Source organism: Ursus americanus, chromosome X, assembly GCF_024610735.1.
Source record: "Ursus americanus isolate L20-20 chromosome X, mUrsAme1.1.p, whole genome shotgun sequence".
NCBI classification, from domain to species: domain Eukaryota; kingdom Metazoa; phylum Chordata; class Mammalia; order Carnivora; family Ursidae; genus Ursus; species Ursus americanus.
The window spans coordinates 100,263,613-100,274,764 of NC_142164.1; the positions used below are offsets into that span (position 1 = coordinate 100,263,613).

Here is an 11,152-nt window from a genome sequence, read left to right on the forward strand (position 1 = left end):
AAGCATGTGCAAAAAATTCTTTCCCCAAAAATATTTGGTTCTATCTGGTGATGTTAAAGTAAATGCATTTCCATATTTCTAAAGACATTTTTAAAAATTACAGGTATATTTTACTCAACAAGAATTCATAATTGCAAGCTTTTTAAAAAATGTTTATGAGGGTAACTATCAGTTATCATTTATTAGTCTTAAGAGAGTGACACCTAAGGCCCAAATCCTGTCTCTTACTTAGAGAGCAACTCACTGTAGAAAAGAGAGGCTTTTTTATTTGATTGAAGATCTTATGGTTACCTATCATGGGTCTCAGTCCTTCACAGTGTTGGTCATACCTGTCAGTTGAGGAAGAGAATTTCTAGAATATCTGGGTTGTTATAGCTTTATAGCAGAATAATCAAAGGAACCAATCATGCAGATGTGGCTGTGATTTGAATTTTATTCTAGACAGAGATTCATAAGCAACAACCTTTTTAGCTAATGTCATCCTGATCAATGTGTAGCAGAGGCTAGAAGTACTGTCCCTACTCCAGCATGTACTGTTTTTCTATTTTGTATTTTAGTTTTTGTTTTTCATTGGTTCATCATTGTTGTTTTGTTTTCCTCAGCAGCCTACAATTTAATTTCGGGGGTTTGAATATACCTACCTACCATATAGCTAATTTACCTACCATATAGCTGGCAGAAGTCTGAAATGAGACCATGGCCACCTTAATAGATGTGAGGAGGCTCTTAAATGTCATGAAAGAATCTCGAGATGTGGGTTCTCAATTTCTGTTGTCAACCAAACCAAATCACCATGCACCAAAACAATGACACTATGCACCATTATTAAGTTGGATCAATATAGTTGTAAATTCTATTTGAGTCCCTACTCTGTATCTTCTTAGCTCAATGACTTTGGAAGGTTAACTTCTCTGAACTTAAGTTTCCCGTCTTTCATTTTAATATCTTTTTTTCCCGAAGAAAAATTGAGAAATTACACTTGAATATACTTGATAGCATATGTGTATCTAATTTCCATAGGTGGTTGCTTATATAATGGAGTTAGAGATAAAGAAGCTGTCGAAGCTAGGAAGGAAAAATAAACATTATACTTTGAATAAAGCAGCAGGATAGGAAACTACCTAAACCCCTCCCAATGAAAACATTGAAAAACCTCTAGTTCTCCCTAGAACACAGCGTTATTGTACTAAGCTCCTTGTGAATCTGAACTGTCATACATCCATCTCTGAATTTGTGCTATCCAGTAAAGGAATATATATTAAGTGCTCCATGAGGCTCTGAAAACTAAATATGGAAATCTAAACCTCTCGTTTTACTGTTGAGGAGACTGAAGTCGAAATAAATTGAGATAGTGAAGTTCATAGAAGTTGATCACAGGATGGCTAAGATCCAGTCTGTTGTAACTATTATTGCATTATGCTTTTGGCTCACGACATGGTAGAATGAGCACTGCTGAAGGTTGCTGTTGAACTAACAAAATTCACCCAAATTTTTTGGCCTGCCATTTAGCAGTTAGGTTCCATTATATTTTTTTCATGTCTGTTCTTTTCTGCACCTGTCTTTTTAAGGAATGGCTGCCAGAAGATGTCTTTTTAAGAGTATAGTTTGGCATCAGTCACAATTTTATGCAGTTAAATTCTGTGCATAATTAGGAGACAATTACAATACTGCATAAAGGCCATGAGGGCTTACACGGAACTGTCCTGTAGAAATTCCATATTGGAATGAAAATAATTGGCGTTGAAAATTTAAATTTAAAGGTGCAGTTTTGCCTGCTTATTTGATAGAATTGTTAGCTTTGCCTGCCATCTCATGGAAGGCTGGTAGTGACATTGTATTGCTCTCTTCTATACATCAATAGGATCAATGTTTGCATAAATTAAAATTGTAACAGTTACTTCCATTTTCTGGGACTTACTTTCCCTGCTTGGCCTTCACCTATAATCAGAACTTTATTTTTCAGATTAATTATTTGAGCCCTTTTAATCTATTTATTTATCTATCGTCTATCTTATTCAAAGCCAACCTCTCTCTTTGGAGGACTTTTACTGCTCCAAATGGCAAATTGTTTACATAATCTAGAGACTTACTCAGTCTAAAGTAGATGGGGGTGGTTGCACCCATCACAGTTCAAAGAGAGAAACAAACACTGGGGGGAGGGTGATACACAGGTAACAAGTGACTTATATAATAGAGACCTCATATTATGTAATTGCAGGAGCTGGTTAAGCAGTCTTCATAAGATTTTTCTCTGCTTCAGGGGCTGGAGCCTAAAGTCAGTACAGCATTCAGGAAGAAGAGATGGGTGTGAAATAGGGGGAAATAAGGATAGATTGGAATCCATGAGGAGTAGCTGGAACTTACAAGGACAGACTGGAACCCATGTTGATCTTTGACTGCCTCTAAACCTCCAACTTTCATGAGTAAGTGCCCTGCAGAAGTAGTCACTCTTTTTTATGGAACTGGTGAAGCTAAAGGGAGATATGAGGGGGAACTGGTATAGCTGTGGGCCCAGCTGCCTCACAGTAAAGTAAGCCAGCAGATCAGTGACAATGTGCCCCTACCTCTACTTTCTGAGCATTAAAAAAAATACAGCTACTGGGACGCCTGGGTGGCACAGTCGGTTAAGGGTTTGCCTTTGGTTCAGGTCATGATCCCAGGGTCCTGGGATCGAGTCCTGCATCAGGCTCCTTGCTCAGGGGGGAGCCTGTTTCTCCCTCTGCCTCCACTCCCCCTGCTTGTGCTCTCTGACAAATAAACAAAATCTTTAAAAAAATGTATAGCTACTACTTTACCTTTGCCTTCCAAATCTCGCAAATGTCTCATATAGCACAAGAAATCTTAGAACTGGGGTGCCTGGGTGGCTCAGTTGGTTTAACATCAGATTCTTGGTTTCATCTCAGATTATGATCTCAAGGGTAATGCGATTGAGCACCACGGCTGGCTCCATACTTAGTGGGGAGTCTACTTGAGATTTTCTCTCTCTCTCTCTCTCTCTCTCTGCCCTTCCCTCCCACCCCCTGCTCCTTCACCCATGTGCCTGCTTCCTCTCTAAAATAAAATGAAATAAATCTGAAAAAAAAAAAAAGAAAAAAGAAATCTCAGAACCATGCAGGAAACTCTGAAGAAAGTTTCAGTTCACAGCACCACCCCCACCCCCAACTGCCCCCCCCACTCAGAACTGCTTCCAAACAGCAGGTGAAAAAAAAAAAAACTGGATAATTAATCTGTTCTTGTCATTGTTCTGTCACCCAGTGTCACCAGAAATTCCAAATGAGTTTTTGAATGTTTTGTTGATGTTGCTAGTATACGTCTCACCCAATTGTGCATGGCTGTCCCAAACTTGGGATGCTAGTTTATAATTTTGTTCTCTTTATATCCTGTTTTAAACCACAGTGCTTAGTTTAGACTCATAGGGTTCTTTTGGGGCTTTAGATTCTTTCCTAACAGCAAACCTTGGTAGGGGCTGCCCCAGTCTCCCAGATCCCCAGGCAGTTGTTCCTGACTTTGAATCTCAGTGAACAGGAAATTTGGTCGTTATTTTCAATTCCAAAGTCTAATTTCATTATGTAAATGTCTTAACTTGCTCTCAAGGGGCCAGAGATAATATCCATTTTAAGGAGTATTATCAAAGGAAAGCCAGCATTTTGGGGGTAAGGCAAGGACTCTGCATTCACTTACACAAGTAACAGGTGTAAAATAAAAATGAATATTATTATTGAACACTAATTGAACACCTAGTATACAAAATTTACATTAAATAAGGCTTAAAACAAAATATTTTTAAAAGCAATTTAAACTCTTATAAGCAGGTGAAGAGAGTTTTTAGCAATGCATGGATGTCTAATGGGAATTTTCTTCCAGTGGTATCAGTTATCTGTAAGGATAAACAACTCTTTATTGTAACATTAAGTTATTCTTAAAGTCAGTTCAAATATATATTCTCAAATATTAGGAATTCTTATATTCCTGGCTGGTATCTTACAGGAAATTGTTGTCCCAAGAGGACTTCCTGGAAGGCAATCCTATGTGTGTCCTTGCCATTAAACTTCAAGAGAATTCAGAGTGCAGAATAAACAATGTCATGTGATTAAGTTTAATTTTTACTAGTCTCCTCTGCTCAGATTAATCAATATTACCACAGGGATTCAGAAAGTGTCAACAATCCCTAATTATTTATTCCAGAAGCATGAATTATCCTGTTAGGAATCTATGCACCCTCTCTCCCCTTTTCCTTTTCTGTGAGAGAGAGTGAGTGTGTGTGTGTACAGGGGTGTGTGTATATGGCCAAGTGTCTGCATTAAAGGAACAAGACCACGGTTAGCTTTATTTTACTTTACTTGTAAAGGATAAACACATTACTGAAATTTTCAAGTCAACTGGAGAAATTAACCTTAAACTGCTAAAGATGAAAAAAAAAGGTGATAGTTTTCACAGTATCAGAAATGAGAAGATAGATTCAATATGGGTATTAATTTTTTCACCAAACCTTTAGAAGTCAGCTATAAGAGCTAAGCCAAAAGAAAACAAATGCAAAGAGGCAAAAATAAAAAACAAAAAACCTTACATATTTTCTTACACAGAGATATAATGGGTAAAAAGAGAGGAATAAAGAAACCAAGTGAGAGGAAAGGAATGGGAGAGGAAGAATGTAAAGAAGGGAGAGTAAAGAGATGGAAAAGATGGTTTTTATGGTAGAAAGTAGATAACAAAAACAAATTTATTAGTTAAACTGAATTTAAACTTAAAGTCCAGCCTACTGAGGTGACATCTAGCTGGAGCAGGCATGAGGCCTTCAGGACGGCAGGCACTGCACACGGTCTTGGTTCTCTTCCTCCTCAGATGAATTGGAGGTACTGGAAGACGCATCCGACTCTGCATCCATGACTCCAACTCCAGGAGCTCCCCAGCGCTGGTGATGACCTCTCTGTGTCAGGTGACGCATGAGGAACCAAAGCATGTGGCTGTCGAACAGGTCAGTGTGGTGTACGCGATCTTCATCTCGTTCTCGCTTGTTTCTCTTAATCATATTCTTTAACCCAGCCAGATCAGTGGCAGCTTTAGCTGTGGGTGCCCAGATCTTGGCATCATGATCTAGGCCACTGGTAGCCAGCACAGGTAGGTAAGGATGGGGCTCAAGGCAGTTTATGGTGCCTCCCTTGTCCCCCTCCATGAACTGAACGATCTGGCTGGATGATTTTTCCCAGAGGAAGATGTGCCCACAATCACTGCCGCTCACCACAAACTCACTTCTGGGACCATAGAAATTGACACCTTTGATTGTGGCACTATTTCTGTGCCCCTTGTATCTCTTAACATACTGGGCTCCATCTCCATCAGAGGAGTTGAAGAGATAAATATCTTCATCATTGTAACTGGCCAGGAGCTCTGTGCCATCGTGACTGTAAACGAGGCAGGTGATGTTTGCTTTGGAATCACAGTTGACTAGATGATGAGGACAGAATTTCTTGAGTACCCCATTATTCTCATTCTCATTAATTTTCCTCTGGTCATAAATTCTTACAAACTGATCTCTTCCACCCACTGCAAACTGGTAAGTATTGGCAGGATTCACATGGATCGTATACAGCCCCACTTTCTTCTCCCCCTCTTTGGTTACCACCACTCTGGATGCTGGCCGGTCTTGTCTGAGATCAATGGCGAAAACAACTGCATCTTCACCTGAAGTTAGGAACTTAAAAGGGGAGTCTGGCTCCAGAGCCAACTTATGGGAGGCTCCCCTGTGCTGGGCCACACGCTTAGTATTCTTACAGTGTGGTAGAGCAGAGAGCTCTGCTATGCGTATCTGCCCATCACGGGCACACATGGCCAAGGTGGAATCACCACAATTGGGAAGGAACTTGGCTTGAAAGACATTATTTTTGTGGCCACTCGCAAACTCCAGTACTGGGTGCTGACGCACCCAGTCCCACACTATCACTCTAAGGTCATCACTGCTACTGGCCAGCCAGGTGCCACGCTGGTTAAAGTGCACAGTATTGACACAACCGTGATGGCCTTCAAGCTCACAGAGCAGCTGGAAACGCTGCACAAAAACTCTTGCCCCACAGGCCTCATACACGAAGCGGGCACTGGAACCCAGCTGCCGCTCTCGAAGAGCGGAAAGGACTTGCCAGCGAGGGCGGGGCAGGGCAGATGTTTCAGAGGACACCCAGTCCTCCAGGGCCCGATCCTCATCTGATAAATACTGATCATGGTTAGCTTCATCGCACTGTACCTGAGGCTGCTCTTCTGCCGCTCCTCTCGCCCCCTCTTCCGCTCCTAGCTCCTCCTCTCCTGCGGCGCGGTAAGGGAACAGGTTTTCCTCACAGATGAAGAACTGGTCAGAATCTTCCGTGCTTTCAAAGTTGATGTTTTCAGCTGAACCTTCTACGTCTGTGCCTTGACTTTCCAGGGTGGCCTGGCTGAGAACGCCACCATCTCTGGTCAAATTCAAGCTCAGTTCAGTGTCTGAAGAGGTCTCTCTCCTGGCATCCACGTCAGACTGCTCCTCAGGACTATTGAGCGGGCTTCTTTTTCCCGAGTCTTGTGGGCCATCTGTGCTGCTCCCGTTGTCAGACATCTTAAAGGACGCTTGCTGTAGCTGGTCTAGAGTGGGAAAAGCCCCAGAAGTCCGAGGAAGGGTACAGGCCCGGCCCGGCTGGGGACAGACCCGGGAAAATTGGCTAGGCCTCAGCGGCAAGACGCCGACGCGCTAAGCCAAAGTCGGAAGGGTGGTTAGCGGGCTGAAGCAGTTGGAAGTATGGGAGCTGGTGAGGTTCAGAAGACTTTGTCCCGTCTAGCATCTCGCGGTATCTCAGGACTGTTCAGACTTTTCCCGGCCCTCAGCCCCACCCCCGCAACTATCTGACGTTTGTCAGCCACTGTACTTTCTGTTCTTTTGAAGATGGGAACACGTTGCACCTTGGAAAATATTCTCAGAGAACTATCAGCAAAAGTGATACTCTTAGGCAGAACTGTTATCATAAGACTCTCAGTGCTTTGCTTGAACATGATGTACCGTACGAAATGAAGAGATAGGCAAACACGATGAAAGATTGCTAAGGTCCCCACAGCTAGTGAGTTTATGACGTACAAAAAATATCTTCAGCAAATCAAACAGCTTTAGGGGAACCTTGACAGCTCTAATTGGTAAAAATGTCATAAATAAAATACACATTGCCTAGTTAATTGCATTTTAGATTTAAAAATACTTTTTAGTATGAATAGATCCCAAATATTGCATTGGACATACATCTACCAAAAAATACTCACTTTTTAATCCAAAATGCAAATTTAACTCTGTGCCCTGTATTTTTATTTGTTGCATCTGGCAGACTTTCTTAGTGAGAAGAGTAATTTAGCCCCTCGGTGTAATCAAGGTTGAAATCAACTGGTCAATTTAAAGTAGATATTGAAATTAGTAACTGTTTCACCAGTTTGAGATAGAAGCACAACGTTTTCTTTTTCCACCAGAAATTCTTTTTATTTATTTGGGGTTAATTCAATTTAGGATACTTAGGGAACATCAACACAATTTAATGAAAGAAAAGTTTCTTTTGTGATGTCATAGAACTATCAAAATATTTTAATATTTCCCAGAATATTTGAGAGGTTTCTTGGAGGCCTTTTAGGAAAAGAAAACAGCTCTTCAGAGACCATTAATTGACACTGCTGTGTTAAGTTCAGATCTTCTCCAAGTGAATTATCTAAGGTAATGTCAGTAAATTTTCGAAGGGCTACAGTAAACTGCTAAGAATGCCAGAATGAGGAAAACAAGATTTCCCTCAGAGCAATTGCAAGATCAATGCACAATTGATTAAACATAGAAGTATAAAGTCTTCTAAAGAAAGAGAATGGTTCCAAGGTGGTAGTAATGGAAAGACACGTAAAAGAATATTCACAGCTATTTGTAAAGAGTAGCACAACAACTTGAAAACCACCTGAAAGCCCATCAAGAGTAACATGGATAAATAAATCAGCATATATTCCTATAATGGAATAATGTACAAAAGTGAGGCTTAATGAATTAAATACATCAACATGGATGAATCTTAAAAGCAGAATGATCACTGGAAACCCAAGTGAAAGAATAGTCAATAATTTCATTTTTATGCAGATCTTTATAGTTTTCATATTAATAAAACTATTTTAAAAGGCAAGGAAATAATTGACTCAAACTTCAGGGTAAGTATTACCTTTATAGGAGGGGAGCAAGTTAAAATCTGGTAGAGAGGGAGCTTCAAAAATTCTTGGTAATATTTGTGGCTTGCCCCGAATATAGGTATGTTATTATTATTTTTATTATTTATTGCCTGGCATATATATTTATATACCCTTTTCTAAGTATGATGTATTGCATAGTAGTTTTTTTAAGAGATAATGTTCATTAACAAGGGGTCTTGCTTGGGCATGGAGCACAAAAACAGGAAAATTAGAGCATCAAACCTTAGCATGCCCATCCTGGCAATGTCCAGGGGAGGAAGCCTTATTAATTTGCTTCAGAAATGTCTTGTCCCATTGCAAGGAATAGTTCCAGTGTTAGAGGTTGAATCAGGTCGTTTTAACCTGATTATATTGTATTAATCTGACTTTTTGTCTACATGCTCACTAAGCAAACTTTAACTATGAATTGCCTTTTCATTTAAGTTTGCTTTTAATTTAATTGATCCGTTTGGTTTATTTTCGCTCCCATTCATTCACCAAAAATTTATTAGAGCTTCAATGCACAATGTAATGTTCTAGGTCCTGATGTTACAAGTGGTGAATAAAAGTGGTAATTCCTTCACCCATGGAGTATATAATATAGTAGAAAAAAGTGACAGTAGACAAGTCAATACATAGATACATCATATGAAGTAGTGATGAATATTATGGAGAGAAATAAAGGTGCGTAAGTAGATATAGACTGCATGCTGTTATTTCAGATAGTGCATTCAGGGAAAGTCTCTTTACAGGATAACATTTAAGTAGAGGGCTGAATGAGAAGAGAAATGGAGCATTGCAGATATCTAAGATAACAACATTCTCTATAGAATGACATTCGAGTGCAAATGCTTTAAAATAGTAGCATAAAAAAATAAAAGAGTATCACAATATGAATGTTCATGAACTTCGAGGAGACCACTGTGACTGAAGCAATATAAGTAAGCATTTGGGAGAGTGTCAGCAATGGGACTGGAAGAATCAAAGGCCAACTGAAGAGTCTTGTTGAACATCATAAGGAATTTTATTGTTTATTTCATTCTATGTGTACTGGAAAGCCTTTAGAAGCTTGTGAGCAGGGTAATGGCATTGTCTTACTTCCATTTTAAAAAGGTGGTACTGGCTGCTGTGAGAATAGAATGGAGTGGGAACAGAGCAGAAGTATGCAATGGTTGCTGTAATGTAAGTGAGAAATTAAGGTGGCTTAGACTCGGGTGAGGATAGTGCAGGTGGTAAAAATTGGTTAGCTTTGGAATATGCTTTGGAATATACTTTGGAAGTGAAAATTATAGTATTTACTGATGAGTCGAATCTGAGTATGAGGTAGAATAGTCAGGCTACTGGCAAGAAACACATATCATTTGGACAATCTGAAGCAGATAAGTAAGTGGGCTTTTTACAAAGGTGAGAGAAGCCTGTAGGGAAATCACAAGGGAAAGATCTGGACCTCAGGGCTATTATGAACAGGGGGATATTATATCCCTAGGCCTAAAGGTGGGGAGGGGAGAGAGCAGTTATCAAAAACTTAAAACAGAGAGGGTAGTGTGGAGAGTGTGACTGAACAGGGACTATCATTAGGCATCCCTCAGTGAACCCATAAGGAGGGAGCCAGGGAAACAAATTCTCCAAATTTATTCTCCTTCCATTCACCTGCTGGTACTTACCAGCAAGTCATGTGGAGAAGGTAGGATTTTATATCCTGTAACTTCACTGAATGTATTCGCTTTAACAATGTGTGTGTGTGTGTGTGTGTGTGAGAGAGAGAGAGAGACAGAAACAGAGACAGAGACAGAAAGAGATAGAGTATGTGTGGAGTCTTTAGAATTTTCCATATATTAGATCATGTCATTTACAAACAGATATTTTACTTCCTGTCCAATTTGGATGCCTTTTATTTCTTCTTTTTTTCTTGCCTAATTTCTCTAACAGTTCCAGTCCTGTGCTGAATAGAAGTGTCTAAAGCATGCATCCTTGTCTTTTTCCTGATCTTAGAGGAAAATCTTACAATTTTTCACTATTGAGTATGATGTTAGCTGTGAGCCTTTCATATATGGCCTTTATTATGTTGAAGCCAATTTCTTCTATACCTAGTTTGTTAAGAGTTTTTATCATGAAAGGTATTGAATTTTATCAAAATTTTTTTTGCATCTATTGTAATGATCAGGTGGTTTTTATCTTTCATTCTGTTAATATGGTATATCACATTGATTTGTTTATGTTGAACCATTCTTGCATTCCAGGGATAAATCCCAGATGGTCATGGTGTATGATCCTTTTAATGTGCTATGAAATTTTGTTTGCTAGTTTTCTATAGAAGATATTTGCATCTATCTTCATTAAGAATAGGAATATTGGCCTACTTTTCTTCTAGTGTATTTGTCTGGATTTGCTATCAGGGTAAATAACAATTAACTATTCAAAAAGGAAATTAAGAAAATAATCTCATTTAGGGGCACCTGGGTGGCTCAGTTGGTTAAGCATCTGCCTTTGGCTCAGGTCATGATCTCAGGGTTTGGGGATCGAGCTTCGATTAGTAGGCTCCCTGCCTAGCAGGGAGTCTGCTTCTCCCTCTCCCTTTGCCTCCTTCCTGCTCGCGCTCTCTCTCTCTCTCATAAATAAAATATTTTTTAAAAAGTCAGTGATAACTCCCAAGTATTTAGAGAAACAGTAAATGAATAGTGGCGAAATTTACAAAATGAGGGCTAGAGAGATGGGAATGGAATAATCAAGAGTTTTGTTTTATTTATGTCAAGTATAAAAATACCCACTAAACATTGAGACAAAAGAAAGATTTAGTTGACAATTGGATACAGATGTCTGAAGTTTATAGGAAAGATTATTAATATAGAAATAAAAATCTGGAAGTCATTAGTCACTGGAAATAAAGAAAATCACCTAAGGCGTGTGTAGACAGTGAAAAGAGCAAAGATCTGAGGGTTGGGCACTG

General features: G+C 39.5%; 1 pseudogene; it reads right to left on the reverse strand.

Moving 5' to 3' along the window:
• Nucleotides 1-4,463: 4,463 nt before the first annotated feature.
• Nucleotides 4,464-6,727, reverse strand: LOC123797254 (DDB1- and CUL4-associated factor 8 pseudogene; annotated as a pseudogene).
• Between the last annotated feature and the right edge of the window lie 4,425 nt (nucleotides 6,728-11,152).